The sequence below is a fragment of the Rhinolophus hipposideros genome (assembly GCF_964194185.1).
Source record: "Rhinolophus hipposideros genome assembly, chromosome: 20".
NCBI classification, from domain to species: domain Eukaryota; kingdom Metazoa; phylum Chordata; class Mammalia; order Chiroptera; family Rhinolophidae; genus Rhinolophus; species Rhinolophus hipposideros.
In genome coordinates this window covers 45,166,469-45,189,197 of record NC_138066.1, presented here as the reverse complement: position 1 = coordinate 45,189,197, position 22,729 = coordinate 45,166,469, and the positions used below count along the sequence as shown (strand labels likewise).

Here is a 22,729-nt window from a genome sequence, read left to right as displayed (position 1 = left end):
TTGGAGAGAATTTAGATTAAAATGAGGAAAACTTGTTTAATAACAAAAGCTCTCTAAGAACAAGAAGACAGATTTGGGGGAGGATACAAAATAGTTCCTGAGTGACAACTTAGAAGCATGCCTGGAGATGGAGCACATGTGAATTAGAACCCAGAAGTTCAACCAAATTATATATAGTTTCTATGCAATATTATAAATATTATTCCTATATATGATTGTATTTATTCCAAAAGAATTCATTCGCATTGTAGTAAGTAAAATAAATCAGACATGTAGAAAGAAGAAAAACACATACGTTTCTGTTTTCTCGTCCCGTAAAATCCCAGTGCAAATAATTTAGTGTGTTTCATTTCATTATTATTCTATGTTGTTTTTCTTAGCTTTTTTTTGGAGCAGTCTACACCTTATTACAGCAGCTAGAGGGGATCATGTAAAACACAGTTTACCACTTCTGTGTTTACAAACTACCGAGGAGTCCCCACTTCACACAGAGGAAAAGGCAGACCAGGGACGAGCTGGCCTGCCTGCTCCAAGCCTGATCTCCCCTCCTGCCTCTCATCCTCAAGTCCTCTGCCTTAGTCATACCATTTCCCGTGAGTTCCCTCAAACCCACTCGGCTCCCTCCAGCTAGGAGGCCTCTGAAAAGTGTCTGATTTCTCTGTGTTAGTCTTTTCTCTGATATTCATGTGACAAATTCCTTCATCTTCTTCATGTCCTTGCTCAGATATAATTTTGTCAGTAACTCCTTGTTTTCCTACCCTGGTTGATCTGCCTATTTATATAAAAGGATTCGTGAAGATTCAAAACCTACACCAGGGCTGTAGCATTCGTCCCAGAAACCTACTGCGTGTTTGCTTTCAGTTCAACAAATGGATAGGGGTTATGCTGGTATAAGTTATGTCCTTAAATCTTCTCTCACAGCATACCCTTTGAAACTGAGATTTTTATCATTGTTTCTTTCACTCGCCAGATCTCTCCCTCCTCTCAGGTTACCACTTTGTGCTGTCCAGAAGCTCCTAATGCTATGCCTCTCCCTAGTTGGCCTGGTTCTGAATTTTGCCCAACTGTACTCTCCTGCTTATCAAAATGTATTTGTTTTTGTGGAAACTTTTTCCAAAAGGCAGATTCACTTGGGAAAAAAACACACCCCAAAACTGTAAAACTAATGTATTTCCTTAATAATCCAAAGGAATGCATTTCAAATGGTGAGATTCAGACATTAAAAGTAAGCATTTTGATTGCTTCCTGTAAGATTTTTTTCTTCTTCTTCTGTACCTAGCAGCCAAGGAGTAGAGACCTGGTCTTGGAGAATATTTCTTCTTTCATTACAGTCCAGGGAAATTCAAAAGAATTTGGAATCCATCATGATTTCTCAAGTAAAAATTTTTATCACTTAAAGTACACGTTGCGTCTAGATATGAAAGGTCAACAAGAAAAATGGCTTTCCAGCCCTTACCTCTTCGGGGGTAGTTACTTTTTCGTCCAGTTCCTGAAAGAAAGAAAGCAGAGAGTCAAAAACAGTGTGTGCTCCTGCAATATAAAGATAACTTCAGCTTCTCAGGAAGAGCCAGGCTAACGGCCTGGGTACACTGACTAGAATTAAAGGAGAAAATCTTGATATTGATGACATCTACCTAGAGTTACATATTGCTGGACTCTTTTTCTGTTCTTTCTCACAGTTTATAATTGGTTTTGTTAATATTTCCTCTCTGCTTTTGCCCGCTGAAAAATAGAGAGAGCAAGGTTTTCTTTGACTCCTAGCATTTTTTTACTATTCTTTCTGATAATCTTTGTAGTTGTGTTGCCACCATCACGCAACTGCAAATGGACAAATGGAACAGAACATCTAATAATATCGGACTATCATCAGTGGTGTTTCTAGGAGAGGCAGCATTGTAGGTGGAGATGGTTAAAGAACATGGAATTTATTGATTTCTTTTTTAATTAAACAGTAACACCTAAGATTACTTTTTCAACAAAACATAAAGATAATTCTCTGATTTCCTAATGTAGACCATATATTTTTTACTTTGAAAACGCACCAACTGTCAAATAAAACTATTCAATGTTCCTGGTGTGTGAATTCGAAGTGAATGTCCACTTGTTTCATTGTTACAGGATTCTCTAAACATTCTCTCAATATTTATTTCACTAATATAATAAGAGTTGACGTCAATACTCTTTCCTTGCTTCCAACTTTATTCACTCCATGATGGTATCAAACAGCTTCCTGAATGAAAGAGAGAATCATAAATATTTCATTGTGGTCAAATCATTATGTCAAGTGCTTCCTGATCTTCTCTTTGAACTGGGTAATTTTTGTTTTTTTAATGGGACGTGGTTTGGTCAGAGTGTGTGGAATGAATGGCATTTTGGGGGTGTTGACATTAACCACGGTGTTTGGAATATTGTACACGTGAGTTTAATCTCACTTTGCCCTATTTTTCCCCCTGCAGGTCGCAGTAGAGTACATTACTTCTAATATGTGGCAAATATTTACTTGTGTTAAGAGTTGTCAATATCGTTTTCACTCTGGATCTACCCTAATGTCTATTGAGCTGACAATTATTTATTTTAGAAGCCCTGTGTGGGCTGACCTGTGCTCGCTAGACTCCTGCCTCCAGTTGCTGATCATCCAGACACGGTGTCTCATTCCAGGAAGTTTCAAATTCAGTTTTTAGGAGAAACAAGTCTTCTGGTATCTCAGAATCTTCTCAAGGGATTGTTCAGTGTCATGAATACAGTAACTTGAAATTTTTTTAAAGTTAATTTGCAATGATTTATAATGACACAGGGAGGAGAGACAACTTAAAATGCCAGTATTAAATACTGGTCAGCATTTGTCCAGAATGAATGCTATCATTAGACATCAACAGGAAAGTCCAAGAAGACAAGGTAGATTAAAAATACTTGACAAATATTTATAATGCTATAGTTAATAGCAAAAGTTCCAAATGGGTCACACTTATTTTAAAATAGTATAATAAACAAAATTGAGATCTTTATTGGAAAGGTGGTGTCACCTTGAGATCATAGTGGTGACTTCTACAGTACACACAGTGATTTAAACACTATACACAACAGGTCCAAGAGGTCTGTCCATTGGATTTCTGTGAGTTCTCCAGTTACAACTTTATTGATATAAACTTTCAAATTGAAAAATTAAATATACTGACAGAGAAACTCTGCTAGGAACTGTATCTAAATGAGTGATATCTTGGGCTTTTTACTGTTCAAAAGCAGAATGTAAGTACCTAGAAGTTACCTTCCCAGGGTTTCTGAGATATCAACCCTACGACAGAGTTGAAAGTCAAAGATCCAAGTTCCCACCCACAAAGCTCTAGGGCCCCATTGAGCAACTAGAGAGGTTCTTTAAATAGTAAGTGTTAAGTCCTATTTCACAATATTGGGAAGAATGGGAGTTTATGGGAAATAAATGGTGTGCTCGTCCACCAGTATTGTCTGCCTGCCCTTCCGGATTCTCTGTCTGCTTTCTACCCAAGGAGGTTAACTCTAGGAACTGCGGAGCCTCTCAGCTCTTTCCCTCTGGCTTCTGGCTGCGCTCCCAGAGAGAGTTACCAGCGGAAGAACGGAGAGTGGTTATATAGGCCTCTGCCACTTTCCTGCAGGTCAGTCACTCTTTAACCAAGCTTTTGCAGGGCGACTCCTCTCCAACAACTGAAACTCTCTCTGGGTTCTATAACACAACTTTCTCCTCTCTTTTTCAGGCTTAAGAGTGTTTCTAGCAGGGGCTTCCTATTGTTCTAAGCCTCTGGGCACCCAGCCATCCCTTTGTGAATTTGTGAATCCTTCCCTTACATCAGCAAATATCCCCTGCCCTGCACTCTCTTCAATTAACCCTTTGAGTTCGTTGGGTGTGTCGTATCTGTTCCCTGCCAGAACCCTGCCTGATACATTTGGTCTGGTCTCTCCCTTTAACATCACTACAAAATTGGTGCCTGCTCAGCCCGTTCTTTCTTATCAGTAGTATGTAACAACCATAACAACAGCAAATAATAACAGCTTACTACATGCGACTGCTTAACACACGCTAAAACAACCTGCTAGGTGTTGTATCTGTATTATCTCAATTTTAGACTCAAAGCCAGCCTATGAAGTAGCTACCACTATTATTTCCATTTCACAGATTAACTTGTGAGATCGCTCAGCCAGTGAATGGTGAAGCAAGCTTCAATCCAGGCACATGGAATTATGGAAACTCTACTTGTAACTACTGGACACTCTTTCTGTAAGCAGAGTGTCTGCCTAAATGGGTGACAAAACAGGGAGCTTTTTACCTGAAGCTATCTGGATCTGAATACTCCCTTTACCTTATCTGAGTCGTAGATTGTTACCTTGGAAGTCTACCCCTTAATAACTATAATATTACACCTACGACACTAAAATTGGAGGCATTGTCCATAGGCAGGCAGCATGGAGTGACTGGTGTAAAGTCTGAAGGAGGGAGAGGATGCCATAGAAAATGAGTCTTTTTCAGATAAACGCTGGCAGCGGCAAGAGCACTCAGACTTGGGAAATGTCATTAAAGACCCCAAGTTGCTCTAGGTAGGGGAGCAGTGATAAAAGGCGAAGAGAGGATCCCGCAATGGTAGCTTTTCAGGGTGTGGCAGCTTCCTTCTGAAGACACACACCACCTGTTTCACAGGCCTGACTACTGAGGCCTCCCTTTCCAATTCCAGCTTCCTTTTGTTTTCCCAAATATTACTCAAAACAGTATTTGTAAGTTTAGTGAAATGCGGACACACTGTATTCCCTAAAGCAAGGGCCTTGTGAGGCTTGAATTATCCTCATCAGGAATAACTTTAAGCCTGGAGTCTTAGAAGATAGAACCAAAACAACCCACTGCTTAGGTTACATGTATGTCCTCTTTTCAAAGCGTGCCTGACAATTCTCTGTTTCTCATGGACATGTTTCTTATCTGCTTCATTCTTTTCCATTTTCATTCACTTGTCTGTTTCTTGTCTTTCCTAATTCACCGTTCCCTCCTCTTTACGATTTTCCTCCCCTGAACTTCATCTGACACCAGCTAGAGGAATCAGAGCCACTGCCTGCTAAACTCTTCAACTGTCACAGAAAAGATCAGGCAGAGAGCTCCCGGAAGTCCAAGGTGAGTAATGTTATCCTTCATTGTACTCCTAACCTTTCATGCTCTCCTCTCTTATCAGGAAACATTGCTTCTCATTCAATTTTAAAGTCAACAGCTTAGAATGGAGTCAGACAAAAGCAAAGCTGTGCAATTGTCTGGGTCTACTGAAGTTTTTATGATGCCTTTGTGCGGAGAGTGTATTTAGAGTTTGGGGATGAAAAGTGCCTGGACTAATACAATTTCCACCTGAGGTAAACAGGTGTCACTCCCCCAAACAGTACTGCCCTTTAAAATAAATATTAGCATAATATATTTAAGGATTTTTTTTTTCTACTTTTACTATTAGAACAAAAAAAAAAATGTTGCCAAGAGTGTAAAAAAAAAACACAAACAAACCGAAAAAAACAGTGGGACATCTATTCTTACCAGGTAAGCCATCTCTTCAATCACTTAGAAAGAAAATCACCGATGATAATTTTCAGGACATATTGTCAAAAGGTTCAGATGACTAAAAACCTAGGAGTACCCTAATGTTGAAGAAAATGGAGTGGACGTGGAAACATGAATGGGGAATCATAAGGAGACAATCTTATCTTTAGCACCGTGGAGAACTCTACTGTTTCCACAAGGTGGTCACCCAAGGTGATTTTTGGTGGTTCATAGATATGATCCTTTCATTTTAATAGTTAGATGTCTATACTAATGTGTTTTAGAAAAATATTTAAATAACACATTAAACTAACAATTCTCTTATATTAAGGTTGCAATAAATAACCATATGACAAGGAAATGCATTTCTATTACAGAAAAAAGCCCACTTTTAGAGAAAATGTCATAAGATATCATTAACCTATAACAAAAGCAAACACATAATTGTAGATACATGACTGAAATTTGAGAGTCATAGTTCTATCCTAAACATTAAATATAAGTTGCTGCATAATTTTAACCCAATGCAAACTTACTGCATTATGGGATCATATATTAAGATTTTCTCAAGTAAACACATGCCTTAAAGATTCAACTGCATTGTCTTGCTTAGTGTTCATTTGTACACAAATAGTGATGTGTACACAAAAAGAGAAAATAGCGCTCTCTTTAAAAAACAAAAACAAAAACAAAAAACAGTGTAGAATCCAAGTGAAATGATGAAATCAACCTTGAAGAGATATCTGTGCTCCCATGTTCATTGCAACATTATTCACAATATCCAAGATATGGAAACAACCTAAATATCCATCAAGGAATGAATAGATGAATAAATAAAGAAATTGTGGTATATGTATAAAATGAAATATTACAAAAGAAGGAGGCGCTGCCCCTTGAGACAATATGGATGAACCTGGAGGACATTAGGCTAAATGAAATAAGCCAGACAGAGTTACGTAGAATGAAAAAGTCTAGAGGTCTAGCATATAACATGAGGATTATAGTTAATAATACTGTATTAAATACTGAAAATTCTCTAAGAGAGTGGATTTCAGGTGCTCTCATCATACATACACCGTAACCATGTGAGGAGATGGATATGTTAATTAATGTGACTTAGTAATCATTTCATTAGATATGTATATCAAAACACCACGTTGTATATCTTATATACATTTTTTATTTAAAAAAACAGGGTATGAAAACATTTTACTTTTTTAAAATGTCAATGTAGTTTCATCAGGTATAACATGTACCACCCCTGTGGGCAATATTGATTATGGTAAAGGCTGTGCGTGTGTGGGGACAGAGAGGTATACGGAAAAATAGCTTTCTCTTCGTTTGGCTGTAAACTTAAAACTGCTCTAAAAAATGAAGTCTATCAAACAAAACAAAACAAAACAAAACAAAACAAAACAAAACAAAACAAAACAAAACAAAAACAAAACCCTTGATGGAATGCTATACTTCCGGTCTTGCCATCATGTCGCAGTCACTCCTTTGTAGATGCAATTTGTCCATCGTGCAAAGATGTGACCTGATTTATTTCAAAAGGTCAGGCCTGATTTTGAACACCAAGATCTGTCCTTTTTTTTCTTTCCTCCAAAGCACTAGACTTCATTTTCTTTTGAGTAAAATGAAAATAAATGGAGAGGAAACGCTGAAAGAGATCATCTGTAAGTTGCCCTGACTTCATTCTTTGAAGAAATCCAGACATATTTTCATCATGGTTGAGGAGGGAAAGGCAGGTGAAATGCTAGGTCACAGGGATACTGGAAATTTTACGTGTTGATTGAATCCCGAGGGAAAGAAATAGTTGGCAGCTAACAAAGAAGAAAGGTAAAGGGGAATCCTGTAAATGGCCATTGTCCCAAATACTTCCATTGGCCACCTCTTTTTCACCTGCCCTCATAGAGAAAAATGGGGCAGGGGGAGGGAAACATGGACCAATGGATGATCATGTAAGCTCCTTTGAGCTGGAAATCTATGGTGGAAATTTTATATATAGCAATATTTTATATTACCTGTCTTTTCATTTATCAATGAGGCCAAACACTGCTAAATAGTCTTTCGCTAGAATCTTAGAGTTTAGACCCTTGTCCTGGAAGCAGGAAACAGGGAAACTGAATAAAAAAAGAAAAAAAAATCTAAACAAACATTAACCAAACTTTGATTTTTATGTCTTACCCTGATAGTTCCATTTTAGCCCCTTCTATTCCAACCCCAAAGAGTTCTAAAAGATTTTATATTATTTGTTGACCTGCAGGGACTGCAGTTTCCCTTGTCTATATTAAACAACGTTAGAAAGAGTCCCAAGAAATAAAATGTGTTTACAGTTATTTTTAAAAGGTACTTACACTTCCAGAATGACTTCCAAAATCATATCAGTCTCCCTCGTTTTAGATTTAAAAACATAGAATGGTATTTTATACATTTTAATTTGTGATCTGTTACTACCTGAACCTTTTAGACACAAACACAAATCATGCCCTAGTTTTTATCAACATTTCTCTTCCTTTCAACAATCATTGATTTTCCTAACTTTAAAATTTCCCATAAAATATACTCTCTCTGGCATGAGTCATGTTATTACTGTGATTCAGGAAGTTTATTACAGGACTAGCTAAAGATACCCAGTTTATAAGATGAAATGATATGCTACTTTAAACAACTGGGGGTAGGAAAAATGGGCACAATAAATTTGTTTGTCATATGTAAACAGTAGTCTCAAAACATAGATGATCAATATTGGAGGAAAATAATCATTGTGAGAACTATAAAGATAGATAAAAGAACAAATTCCCTTTCTATCCATTGTTCAGACAATCATTGTTGTCACTCTTTCAGAATATTAGACATTGAATGCTGAGAGGAGATGGAAGGTTTAATAGGAACCCATAATTTTGGATTTGGAAGCAGTCTCAGGCTATTTTCACACTGTGTATGTAAACTGTCCTGTGCTTTTAAAAAAGAAAAATGTGTAAAATTAAATTACTAAAAACAATGCCTGCTGCCAGGATTTCTCCTATATCCCCCTGCTTGTCTGTCTGTCTAATCTTGTCTCCTATATTCCCCTCTTGTCTGTACGTCTGTTTCCCTGATTCTCTCATTTGTACATCCCATTCCCTTTAGGATATTTTTACATCATGTCTCCATTTCCTGAATTACTTATTGGTGCTCACCTTGCTGTACCTGTCTTGAACTGCAAGAGAGAGAAATTCAGCTACTACCCCTGCAGTATAGACTCTCTGAAGTCCTTAATCTGACACCTGTTTAGGGGCAATGAATTAAAGAGGAGGTCATATTTAATCCTGGGACATAGCAACAGAGTGTGGCCTGATGACCATGTGGCATGAGATTTCTGGCTGGGCACCCATCTCTTGAGGGTGTCTTTGTAAATGATATTTGAAGAACTGCTAGGACAGCAACTTCTAGTCCATCCAGAAGATTTCTGGGGAACACAGAGTGGGAAACTCATTTGGTTTTCATTCTACAGACACAAAAAAATGACTGTGACGAAAACCAAAGAATTACTATGTGAGTCCTTTAATACTTATAAGGATTAAATGCATGGTTTGCTGATTTCAACACACTTTTCTATATGTTTCTTCTCTAGTTTTACTACTTTTTGTTGGGCTTTCAACCTCTGTACCCCACCATTAAGATCAGATGACTTAGGATAATAAACTTGAGTACATTATTGGAGAAGAATTAGACTACTGGCAAGTTTATATTCAAATTCGCCATCAGGGTCTTTGAAAATCTGAGGGCTGCAGGATTCCACTTCTGTCTCATGTATGTTTCATAGCTTATCAAATTTTTCACCAGTTAAATACAGCAGGGATTGAATGGATTATGACATAGCAAGGCAGGCAGTTAAAACAATAACATGTTTTCCTAGTTGTTTCACAGGACCACTCTCCCCACTAATTTCCCAAACTCAGTGATCTGATCAATTTGATGATCCTTCCATTTTTGATTCTATCCCATTTCTGTGTCTGCAGTCATTGCTTCCCAGTTTGGAAATTCACCCTGTGGCTTTTGGGCCTCTGGCATGGCCAGATTTACTCCTGCTAATCTTTTCTTTGATCAGCTTGTCATCCACTGCAAGGCCGTTTATCCATAAACAGTGAAAATATGCAGTAAAAGAATAACACTAATACAGCACAATTAGCTCCTCACTGTGAATTTTAGGAAACATAGATAGTTAGGTTCCATGGGTGGGACCATAGACCAATAGGTCCCCAATCACTCTCTACTTTCAAGAATGACTTTCTCCATGGGTCCTGTCCCTTTTAATTCAATATGGTTAGTAATTAACTGGATGGTGTGTCTTATATATTAACCACCTACTATATGTTTTGATATCATTATTCTTAACAAGTATTAAACCCGGCAAACAGCAGAATGTGACCCAGGATAGAGTCCATACAGGTTGTGATAAATTTGGAAAAGTTAGGAAAAGATATTGTCTTCATGAGTTAGGGCTGCTGTAACAAACATATCATAGACTGGGTGACTTAAACATGTGACATCTATTTCTCACAGTTCTGGAGGCTGGAAGTCCAAGATCAAGGTGCTGGTAGATTGAGTGTTTGGTGAGAGTCTCTCTGTTCCCACGGAAGTGCAATCCATATGATTATTTATCTCTCTGTACCTGGTCTATCTGAGTGTATTAGTTACCTACTCAGAATAAACTCCCTCACAACATAGTGGCTTAAAACAACAAAAAATCCTGTTAGCGCACAGGAATTCAGGAATTTGGGTGCAGCTGAACTGAGTGGGACTGGCTTGGGCTCTCTAATGAGGCCATAGTCCATATGTCACCAGAGCTATAGGCACCTGAAAGCTTGATGGAGGCTGGGGGATGGGCTTCCTCAAACTGCTTGCAAGTTGCTTCTGACTCTTGGCAGGAAGCCTTAGTCCTTTGTCACATGGACTTCTCTTTTATGATTGCTACTCAGAAAAGCTATTGCTTTTTCCATTGTTTTAGTGTTTGCAATAGCTTAAAACTGAAACCTCTTGGGTTTTCAAAATAGACAACACTATTGTCTATAAATAATGAAAATTTTACCACCACCATTTCTTTCTTCTTTTCTTTTTTTTTTTTTTTTTTTTTTTTTAGTTTCATGTGTGCAAAACAAAAGCATAAATTGGTAACCACAATATTGCCAGGGGGATACGAAAGACATTTTGGGGAATATAATCAAGAATGTTCTAAAGATTTTGTAGAATGTCAGATGGGCACTTGTCTTATTAAGGAGACCACAACATTTCTTGTTTAACCTTTGAATAAAGGTTAAGTTCCAATAAATTGATCAGCACTTCAGGAAGTGATAGGTATAAATGTTTACCATTAGCATCTTCCTGGAGTTAGGAAGAAATGAATACAGCAGTGAGCATTTTGGTAGCACTCATTTCTCACCAGGCACTGTGTATATATTAACACATTATTCCTAACTTCCTGAGATGGACACTCACAATTTTACAATGACAAAACAAATGGAGACTCGGAGAACTGCGATAACTTACTAAGGTCACAGAGCTAGAAGTGGCAGAGACAAGAATGCAAACCTTGGTAATCTGATTTCTTACTTGATTCCCTAAACTATTTACCTATGTCACCCCTCCAGGGCCTATCTCTGTGACACCTGAATCTTAGGAGAGGCACATAGTTCGGGGAGTGGAACTGAATAAATGTGGTGTAAAGAAATGAGAAGTTAACTGCTGCTTCTTTTCACAGTTTATCTTTAGCTCCAAGATGATGTCTTAGATCAAAAACTAAAACCTAAGCAAACCCAACTGGAGGGAGACCCACTAGTCCCTCCCAGTATGTTACAGTTGAGGAGAAGATCAGGAATCCACAGGGAAACAGCCTCTCCCAAGATCATCCAGGTATCTAATAGAAGCAACTGGGATATTAAAAGGTGATGGCATCAAATAACGTAGAAGTATAACTCATGTCTCGCTATGGATGGGTAACTAACTAAATGCTCTTCCTCTATTCACAGTAATAAATGACCAATGTGCATAGATGGCAGAAGTGGAAAAAGTTAAATCCATGTTCCTCAAAAGACTAAAGTTAGGCTGGGTAGCACAAACCCTCTTAAAAGATTTTAAAATTACAACATACTCTGTGTAGAAAGGATTGGTTGTTTTCAAAGTTTGTCAATGTTTCTTTTAGTATAGGCAATAGATACAAAACACAAACAAAACAAAAAACAGAAAAAGAAACACAAAACCTTAAATGCATCTAAAAAAGGCCTGGATTTATTTAGATTTTTTAGATAGAACTAAGCCTGATGTTCTAGTTTTCAGTAGGGTTCACGATATTGGTTGTTTTCCTTGCCTTGTTTTCATTTTATTGTTTTTCCTTTTCATCATTTTAAAAATTGTTATTTTCATTGTTCTTTTTTTTTTTCTTTTCTTTCTTTCTTTCTTTTTTTTTTTTTGGTGAGGAAGGGGAGTTTTACCAGTCCTATTGGCAAGAACATGTTGTTCTTTCATAAACACATGGAAATTCTTATTTTACCTAACTTACTTTTTCTTTCCATGGAAGACTCTTTGGAAACATAGCATCTCAATTGGAATGGTAGCAAGTGGTGAAAATTTGTTTTCAGCATTTTGCCCATCATTTCTGCAAGGCCAATATTATACTCTGGAAAGATGGCATTAGCTACGTCCTCAAAAACAGTCCATATTCCTTAAAATAGTTCTAGATTACCAATCTTGGGTTACTAAATATTCTTACAAGATGGAAAGGGTTAATGATTTGATTCTGATTTTTTTGAGTCTTTCCAATTCAATTTCCAGGTTCCAAAATTGGTCCTTAACAAGCAAAATACTGCAACAGCTACTGGTCTTCCATAATCTATTTTAATCTATTTTCTCTCTTTATTCCAATTTGGATTTTAAGTTTAGTAGGAATTCTATCGCTAATCTCTCTAGAAACAAATGGAAAATGGTCAAAGGATGCGCAGTGTTGAAGTCCTCGGTGCATAAATTAGATTGAGTGCGTCAATTGATTGGAATATTCTGACCTCTTCCCCTTTAAAAAAAATCTATTAGGGAAAATAGGTTTGGATGACATTCTATGTTTGAAATATCCTGCATTAACAATTTAGACAACTTCATTGGTAAAGAGAATGGAAAGTTGGCGTGGAGTACCAACACATATACTGCAAACCATGGCAAAATATCCAAAGTCTATTTTACACATTGCCTACATATGGACATGCAGCGTGTTATAGAGACAGTTTTGTGAAATGCTCAACATTAGAGGAAGTGTGTGTTTTTTTAAGTGACAAGTAATAAGTCATTCTCTGCATATATTATGAAAAGGAACATTAGAAACTGGATACTGTTGTTTTTGTATGTGTGAAAGTCTGTTTGATCTGTATAGAACTGCAGTAAATATTCAGTACGTTTTTTAGTTTTAAAAAGTCACTTCCAAAGAACAAAGTACATTACAGAATAAAAAAAGAATTAACTGGAAAGTTTGAATTGTGTAGGCAATTGATCCTGCCTTTCAAATGTAAAAATCTTTTCTTTTAAATTACATTGTCTAGACTTTTTAAATATATGTGTGTAGTGTGCGTATGTATGTGTAAGGTTTAATTAGTATCTTCATATTTTCAGAAGAGGTAGAAACTTATATTTGGTTCGGAAAAAAAAATCTCTTAACAAATAAAATTAGACGTCTTCCCTTCAGTCAGTTACTTATAGAAGCACACTTCTGGTTGTATGTTTCATTTGTTTGAAACTTAGTTTGTTGGTGTATCAAATCCTCAGTAATATTCACATTGTTTTAATTATAGTCCACTTGTTCTGAATCAGCTAGTTTTGAATAAGATAGCCTTTTGTTTTTGTTTACTGTTTAGTTGAAGATGTGATAAAGAATCTCAATTGTAGCTTATTGGTATAAGAATTCCTTTTGCTAGATAGTGTGACAGAGCAAAAGAAATAGTTCCAATATCTTATTTATATATATGTACATATATTTTCATTTTCCAGTGAAATAATAATGGTTTTATTATGTACTCATCAATAAGCTTCACACACAGGCACATGGCCATTATTCTTAGTGTGAAAGAAGTAGTTGGTTACACACCCGTGATGAAGTACAAAGTGCAAAAGAAATATGGAGGGATGTGAATGGAGACATGGAAACATTTCCCTTTTTTCTATGCTTTGGCAATAAAAAAGAACACTATAAGTTATCCCTACTTCTGTAAACATTTGCTGGCAAGGTAATAGTCTTATTGTAATAAGTGGCATCAAGTTTCTACAGAATTCGAATGAAAGTGTAGATTGAATTTTAAAATTTCTATTGTCCATGTCCATAAATAGAAAATCTTTTAATTTCCTCACCTCAATGAATTAGGAAAAAAAAATCAAATAAATAAAGTAGTAAATTAAATTTTCTATCTATACAATACTTTATGTTTCAAGGTGTTTGACATATGAGTTTTGACAATTCAGTTTGCGAACTCATCCTAGCAAAAGTGCTACATACCTCATTACTGATATCACTATGGTCACCTTAGAACTCTCCTTGGAAAGCTATGCACCAACGCCAGAACCTAGTCCTCCCTTCAAAGCAATTTTGGAACTCTTTTTCTGGAATGGCCATCAGAACTGTCGTTGTATTACTCTTGATGTCCTGAATGTCATGAAAATGTCTTCTTTTCAATATTTTCGTTATCTCTGGGTAAAGAAAAAAGTCATTGGGGGCCAGATCAGGTGAGTAGGGAGGGTGTTCCGACACAGTTACTTGTTTACTGGCTAAAAACTCCCTCCCAGACAGTGCTGTGTGAGCTGGTGCATTGTCGTGATGCAAGAGCCATGAATTGTTGGCGAAAAGTTCAAGTCATCTAACTTTTTCATGCAGCCTTTTCAGCACTTCCAAATAGTGAACTTGGTTAACTGTTTGTCCACATGGTACAAATTCATAAGAATAATCCCTCTGATAATCAAAAAAAGGTTAACAACATCGTTGCAACAAATTTGTGTACTTAATTGTCAGGCCTCGTATATCAGTTATTAATATTTTGCATTAGCCTTCTTAGATAAGTATATAGGTATTATCAACATCCTAGATTTGAGAGAATGTAAGTGAATAAAAGCATAAAATAAAGCAATGTAACTATGGTTGCTGATCCTTCGTTCAATACTGTGATATTGACAAGGCAAGTATTATCTCTGGTCTTCAGAGGAGAAAACAGGTTGTGGGTGGATTCAGGTGCATGGTCATAGTGGCCAAGCTGGGACTTAGTCTTCTCCCTATCTCTCTACAAGTGTAGAATCTATGATAACCAAAGATAAACTGGATTTTTCCTGAGGATCTTTCAGGTTCTCAATGTTCATAAGAATCTCCAAGAGAAGTAAGAGAAGTACTTATCATGAAATGTTTTCAAAGTTTTTGGATCCTGAAATCTTTTTTTTTCTCCTTTTATTTTCATCATCCTGTTAAAACCTTCAGGAACTGCTGTTTAGCAAAATATGGTTTGGAAAGCACAGCACTCTACCTTGTAAGTAAAAATAGAAATTGTTTTTTTTGTTTTTTTGTTTTTTTTTTTTTGCTTTAAAGTATTGTGTTAAAGGTTTGGAAAAGTAGTACCTGATGTGCTGAAAGCAAAGAATGAAGCCTCGAGGGCACTGTTCCCAATCTTTCTTCGCAACAGTTTTCTGAGAAATCATAAGGGTCCCTTGGAGATACCTCCAGGCTACTAGACCTAACTCTAGAGTCTTTTGTAGAGATGATGGTGATGATGATGATGATGATGATGATGATGAATCTGTTTCTCTATTCATTTTTTAGTGATTCCATAACAAATGTCTATAAACATGGTGGCTTAAAACAACAGAAATGTATTCACTCATAGTTCCAGACTCTAGAAGTCTGAAATCAAGGTGTCAGCAGATCCATGGTTTCTCTGAAGGCTCTCAGGAAGCATTCTATCCTGCCTCTTCCTCACTTCTGGTAGCTTTTGGCAATCCTTGGTCTTCCTTGGCTTATAGCTACAACGCCCCTGTCTCTGCCTCTGTTTGCACATGGCCTTCTTCCTTGGTATCTTCTTCTAAGAACACCAGTCATTGGATTTAGGGCCCAGTCTAATCTAGGATGAACTCATTATAACCTAATTACACCTGCAAAGATCCTATTTTCAAATAAGGTTATGTTCTAAGGTTCCTAGTAGACATGAATTGGTGGGTTGGGGGTTGGGCACTGTCTAACTACAGCTTCCAAGAAAGCTTTTTATTAGAAGGTGCAGCTACTAAAAATAAGGTTTGAAAATATTAAGTTTAGAAAGAGGAAGAGTGGGAACTTCGTACATTATCATGCAGCAAAATGAAAACAAGGAGTTCATTTAACTGCAGAACAAAATGGAAGGGGCATAGTTGAATATAATTCGTTGAATATGATGTTTTGCATAAAAGTATATAAAGAAATGTAAATGCATGTTAAGATTCACAGTATGTTCCGATAGGCTTTTCCACTCATGGTAAATTGACAGTGATTTTGTGTTTCTCATTGTGCTTAAAAGTTTAAGATTCTCTGAGGATACTGTTCCATCAGTCATCATGTTATTAGTCATCTTGATAAAAATAATTACTCATCCAAAACACTTATCAAAAGAGCAGAATTTAACTCCATACATATGTATAGATAATAGAAGAGCTTGTTGGGAGACAGTTATTTAGATACAGAAAAACCATCTAGAAAAGCATTACAGAAATCTTAGTAGTAACAGTTATCTACCTAGAGACAGAAAAGCATAATTCACAGATAAATCATTGGGAAATTTTATTGGCTAGAAACCACTATTTCTTTGTATAAAGTCTCATATAGAAAATAAGGGAGCATAAATATATTATGTGTCTTAGTCTAGGTGAATGGCTTTCAAAATTGAGCCTGCATCAGACTCATCTGGAGGGCTTCTGCAAACACAGATTGCTAAATCTTACCCCCAGAGATTAAACTAGGTATGTCTGGAGTCCACTCCAGAATTATTTGCCTTTAACATGTTCTTACGGGACTGTTGATGTTGCTAGACCAGGAACACGCTTTGAGAACCACTGGTCTAGATGAAACAAAGATCAAATCAAACAGAATGAAATAGTCACAAAATACAACTTAACTTCAACCATTTACAAGAATATATTTTTAAATTTTCTTTCCTTCACCCCAATGATAAAAACTTTACATGACATATGTTAATAGTTAATATTAGTGCAACTCTTAATTAAGAGTTGGAGGAAGGCAGTAGAACAGGTTTCTCACGTGGGAGAAAAAGAGGGAAGAGCATCACAGAACTTCTATCTTTTTGTGGACTCTGTTTCTATAAAAGTTATATGGAATATTGTAAATGTATTACTTGTATATTAACTCGTTGCTGAATTAGTGTTATGCACTGCATATCTGAGTCCCCCACTATTTCATATGTTGCAACCTTCATCCCCAGTGGGATAACCTTAGGACGTGGGACTTTTGAGAGGTAATTAGGTTTAGGTGAGGTCATGAGGAGGGAACTGCCATGATAGGATTAGTATTTTTAGAAGAAGACAAAGAAACTGGAGTACACAGATGTCAAATTATAAATCTGGATACCTGAAAATTATATAACCAATATTATTAACCAATGTTACCCCAATAAATTTAATTTGTAAAAATGCTCCAAAAGAAAAACGGAACTAGGGATCTTTCTTCCACGTGAGGATACAAAAAGAGGGCCTCCCCAAAGCAGGAAGAGAATCTAACCATGAATAGAATTGGTGGACACCTTGATCTTGGACTTGTAACCTCCAGAATTTTGAGAAATAAATGTCTATTATTTAGGCCACCCAGCCTATGGTATTCTGTTATAGCAGCTCAGGCAGACTGAGATAATTAGTAAATGAGTTAATACATGCCACATGCTAAGAAGAAGAACTGGCTCATAGCAAACATTTGGGTTCATTGTTACTACGAAAGTATCCACACAATGTTAAGGTCTAGAATCGACCGCCCCTCAACTGGACAGAGGACACACGCGATAATGCAAGTCACACAGCGAGGTTTATTTCCAGCTAGCTGGGGTCCAAGTATCTGCCCGACGCAGCGGGTTTCAACAAGGACCCCGAGCACTCAAAGCCAAGGGTTTATATAGCATCTTTAAAGCATCCAGTAATTTTCCATAGCTTCAAAGAGTATACGTATCATGGGCTTGTTCCACATTCTGGGGATTTGACAAGATAAGCTGGCTTGTACCCCACACAGTCGGCAGTTAACAAGATAAGCTCTTTTCAAACAGGACATCTGGTCCACACCCTGTTAAGGTCATTCAGAAAATGGCTTCCTTTCCTATGCTAACCTACTCTTACAACAACATAGCAGATTATTAAACAAATCCTTCACCTTCTCCTCTGCCTCTGCCAAATCCCGGTCCTCACAAATAGTGTTAATACTTTGAGGTATATCCTTCTAGAAGTTTCTAATGCATTTATACACAGATAATACACTTTTTGTCTTTGTATCGTTGGGTTACTTAAAATATACATAGTATTTTTGCCCCTTCAACTTCTCACTCAACTATCATGACAACTTTGTCCTGACAGTACATGTTAATCTGTAGAATTCCCTTAATTTATAGAAGCATAATACCATAATCTGTATTTTTAGTTAATTATGATTAACCGTATTTTATTAGTATTGTACAGAAACATTGTGTATGTATGATTAAAAAATAATTAAAGTGAGGGTTTGGATAAAATGAAGAAAATCTCCTCTCTCTCCTGCCACCTTCCCCAACCATCGCTTCAGTCTTTCATTCTTTTCTACAGAAGCAACCACTGTTTGATTGCTTTTCTTTTAAAATCTCTTGGTGATTATCCCATGACTTTTGGTGATATGCCTATATCTTATGATTTTGTGGAATTTTAATGAGCCAATATTGGGATAATTTAATAACCTCTTCTAAATAGCAAGATAATTTAAAGAATACCTAAATCCATTGAAGAAAAGCTAATTCCAAACAAAATGAGCTGTACACTGCCATTTCAAATGAAACAAAATCCTTTCTCAAAGATACTCTTTTAACCTAGAGAGAAACAAACCAACATTAGTTTTAGCCACCCAAGCAGTTAAAAGTAAGGACAAACTTTGAATTACACATTAAATGTTGTTTATAAACTTTCTAGATTGGCTTATGTGTGAGGTTTGTGTGAATGAAAGAAAACAGAATCAAACTTTGTAAAAAAACATGATGTAAATGCCAGTCTCAGATTCCGTTTGGCTTCCAGAACTCAGATAATAATTACGTTGCAGCAGAATATAAGTGCTGTCAATCTCAACTCTATTTCAAGTTTAAACTTTCAGCCAAACACAGCAAAGTATAAATGTAATGGCTTTTCAAGCCTTAAACCTTATCTAGTTGAAATGGAAAAGGTGAGGGTGCAGGGGAGTCTTTAATTTTGTTTTTTTATACACCAGGAAGAAAATAACAAATCTTTCATTTGAAATCATTCTGACATTTTGACATTGTAGAAAGTGAGGATCTTCAAAAGCATGATTGGAGTCATTTCCAGTAAATCAAGGGTTTACACACATTCAAGTGGCTGTGCAATGAGGAAATTATCTTGGTCACTCAGATTTTCATTGTATTGTGATGATAGGATCAAAGCTTCCCACTGTGTTTGGGGAATTCAGGCAACTGAGTTACTTGGATTTTCTAGATCTTCTTTCTCAGTGGCTTTTCACAGTCACTCCAACTTTTTGATTTAGACCCGCCCGGGGGGAAAAGTTTCGCATCTTAAGAATGTCTAGCCTGGGGGAGCTCGAAGGGAGATAAAGATAAATGAGAAGGGGATGTTATTGTTTTCTTGGATGTAGGAGTTGAGTCTTAGATTGAAAAACAGGAACAACAGGTGGCCCGCAGGTTCCTTTCCCAAACCAACACCGTCTTCTTGCAGCTGCCCCCTCCTCTCCTCTCAGGGTTCAAGTCTAAGGAAGCGTGGCAGAGCTGCATAGAACTCAAGAACCCGCTCCAGGATGCCCAATTCTAGGCCTGGCTGTGAGCCTTTAAGAGAGCTGCTTCACTCCTCTCTGCTTCAGTTTCCTCGCTCATAAAAAGGGGATCGTAATTATTATTATCATTCTCTTCAGAGGATTTCATCAGCTGAGAAACATAATTGTGCTTTGAACTACTGGATGGATGTATGGAGTACCAATGAAGGGGAGATGTGGCTTAGGGCCCTTCCACTAATAAGAGCCTGATGGGAATGTATTTTCTGTCAAGTTAGAGTCTAACTTTTAATCTCTAAATAGGGCCCTATGTGGCATCTTCCACATTCTGCAGGATTTTATATTACTGCTTCCAAAATAAAACCAGAATTATCTCATTATGGATTCTGGCTTCAGTCCCCTAATTTACATTTTAAATTAAAGGTTTCAGTCACATTGTCCCTTTTACTTCAAATGTCCAGTATTAACCCCTCCACGAGTACTCTTGCTTTTCTCCTATCACTCTCAGAAACCCTTGAATCTAGCATACATGAAATTTACCACGACTTTGCATTTCAGTCTCAATAAGTTTTCCTGTTGTTTGTCGAGAGTGAGGACTTTGTTTTCTCATCTTTTTGTCTGTCTCAAGTCTTAGTAAAATATCTGGCCCATAGTATACACTCAATAAATGTCTGCAAATTGAATACATAGAGGAACAAGTGGAGAAATGAACTACCGAACCAATATGATATTGATTGTTTATCGCCTGTGAAAATTCCACCCTCTCTTTGATGTCTTTTTGGAGTTTCACCTAGTAACTAAAGATCTCCTTGATTATCACAGACCTCAGGGATATTGTTTCCTAAAAATTACTCCAGGGTTAGAATCCAACAACTACTTCCTCCTCCTTCTATCATTAATATTTTCATTAGTATTTAATTATGTGTTCTGAATTGTTAATCAGTCTTGAGGGCAAGGACAATGCGATGTGCTTTGGTACCACCTTCAGTTCCTCACACAGTATTAGCCTTATGTCAGGCAGTAAATTCAGGTTCAATAAAGGTTGTTGTCACTTTTCCCATCAGTTCATCACGGGGCCAGGAGCCTCCCTGAAATTGAGAAGGCAAGAATCTGGGGAACCTCCAAGAACGTTGTGGTTGAATTAACCGGTCAGGCTTAAGAACATGCAAATGAGTTGCCGATCAGCTCTATTTCCATCTTGCGTTTCCATAGTGTAAGTAGCAATACGTATAAACAACTAAATTCTTAGGAAGGACAGAGGAAGAAGGACAGGAAACCAAGGCAGAAGTCGGAGACATACAGGTGCTGAGCGCAGAAGAAAACACAGAAGACTGAAGAGCACATTTGAACTTGGCTGAGTGAGTGATGGTTAGAAGAAGCAGAGGTGTACACAGCCTTACTGAATGAAAATGAGAAAGTCATGTTTTCACTGTAGGAACATTTGTTCTGCAGGAATGTTGCACTTCTAACAGTCTTTGGTTATTATTAACAAATACGCTTCAATGGCACCAAAACAAAAATGACAGAGGGATAAGGGCTGCAAAGCAGTCTGGCAACAGTCTCACAGTCTGGTCCCTGGGCCCCTTCTTCCTTCCCTGGGTTTGCATTGTTTTCCTCTCAGCCAAGGGATGAAAAAGAACAGCAGGCAAGGTTCCAATTTTCTCAACAAAATGTGGGATACCCCCATTACTATTAATCGCACTATACTTTATTTCTTTTTCCAGAGAAGTGTTGGATTAGGAAATATGCAGGCTCATCAGGCAAAGACAGAATGCTGGCTACCATTTGGACCTCACAAGATATTTTTGGAGAAAAATCCTGGAGTGGTGAATGGAAAAAGGACAATCTAAGAGCAAGCCCCACCGTTGAAAAGCAATCCACAGGCACGTTTGATTCTGAAATCCCATCGTGGGCCTGTAAACTTGGAAAAATGTATTTTCTTTTTTTCTTGTTCTGTGTCAATCATTTGTAAGACATCAGAAATTAATTGCCCTTTTTATTTTCAAATTTCTCTGAAATTATGAAAAGAGCACTGAATAAAATAACAACAGTTCTGCTATCTGGCAAAGGATGAAACATGACTTGAAAAAACATAAGATTCTTAAATTACGCCAACATTAAAACAATGCCTAGACTAGGCCCGAGACACAATTGCTCACAGATAAACAATTTCATAGATTTGACGGCCCTACAATTCATCATTTTCTTGGGTAGTGCTTGTGAAGTGATGATAAATATAGAATCATGTCAGCTTTGAAAGAAAATATGATTTTTAGAAATAAGTTTAAAAGAAAGTTGTTCAATATTTTGGTACTTTATTTGGCAGAAATGACACTATGCAAGTCTTTTGAGGTTTACCTCTTCTTTCACATTTCACTATATTTATCACAGAGTACCCATTGGTTGTACTCTTACTGAACTGAAGTAGACTTTTAGACATCTGTTCCATCTAACGATTATAAGATCTCTTATGCATCAATGAGGATTTCAAAGGCTTTCATTGGATTTGGATAGAGAAGTTTCAACCTCATCACCATCATGATTACAATTACTTACTTTAAAAAGTTAAGAGTATGTCCATACAAAAAGAACATTCACGAAATAACTCGGAGAACATCGTAGTCATTTCTTTGGGTCCCACTTAGGATGTTTCTGCTTTGAGGTGCTGGCTCTAATGTTGTATTATCTGTTTATGTTATTAATCTGTTTATTTCTCTTCTGTACACTTTAATAAACAAGGAGGCTCAGATCCAGGGACCTCTTCACCTACTCTTAAAATAGCTTCTTTATATTGCTTTCAAAGTGAGAAGCAATAGAAATAACATAGTGGGACAAGGATGAGCGATGGGGTCAGACAGACTCAAGCCCGGTTCTGTCTTTTAAAATGACGTCACCTCTCTGAGCTATAGTTTGTTCACCCATGAAATTTAGATAGTAAGACTGACCCTGCCTGTGATGTTCCAATGGTTTAGAAACGTGTGGGTAGGTCTTCGGGAAATATTAGCTAGTATTAAACAGCATCTTTTGTTTCGTCGCAACAATTCACCGGTGAGGTAGAAACGACAGCTCCTATCGCAATTATGCCCACTCTAGCGCCTCCTAGACAAACTAATACACGAGGTTATGAAACATTCTTTTCTGATAGATGACTTTCCTCTGGAGATTTATGGGTACATCTCCCTACACATTGG

The 22,729-nt window shown here is 37.1% G+C and overlaps 1 long non-coding RNA gene across 1 annotated transcript; it reads left to right on the top strand.

Moving 5' to 3' along the window:
• The first annotated feature begins 3,400 nt into the window (after positions 1-3,400).
• On the top strand, positions 3,401-22,312 carry LOC308488640. Its single transcript, XR_013991915.1, has 4 exons — positions 3,401-3,629; positions 3,729-4,249; positions 5,048-5,128; positions 21,263-22,312. It is a non-coding gene; the product is annotated as an uncharacterized lncRNA (long non-coding RNA).
• The last annotated feature ends 417 nt before the right edge of the window (positions 22,313-22,729 follow it).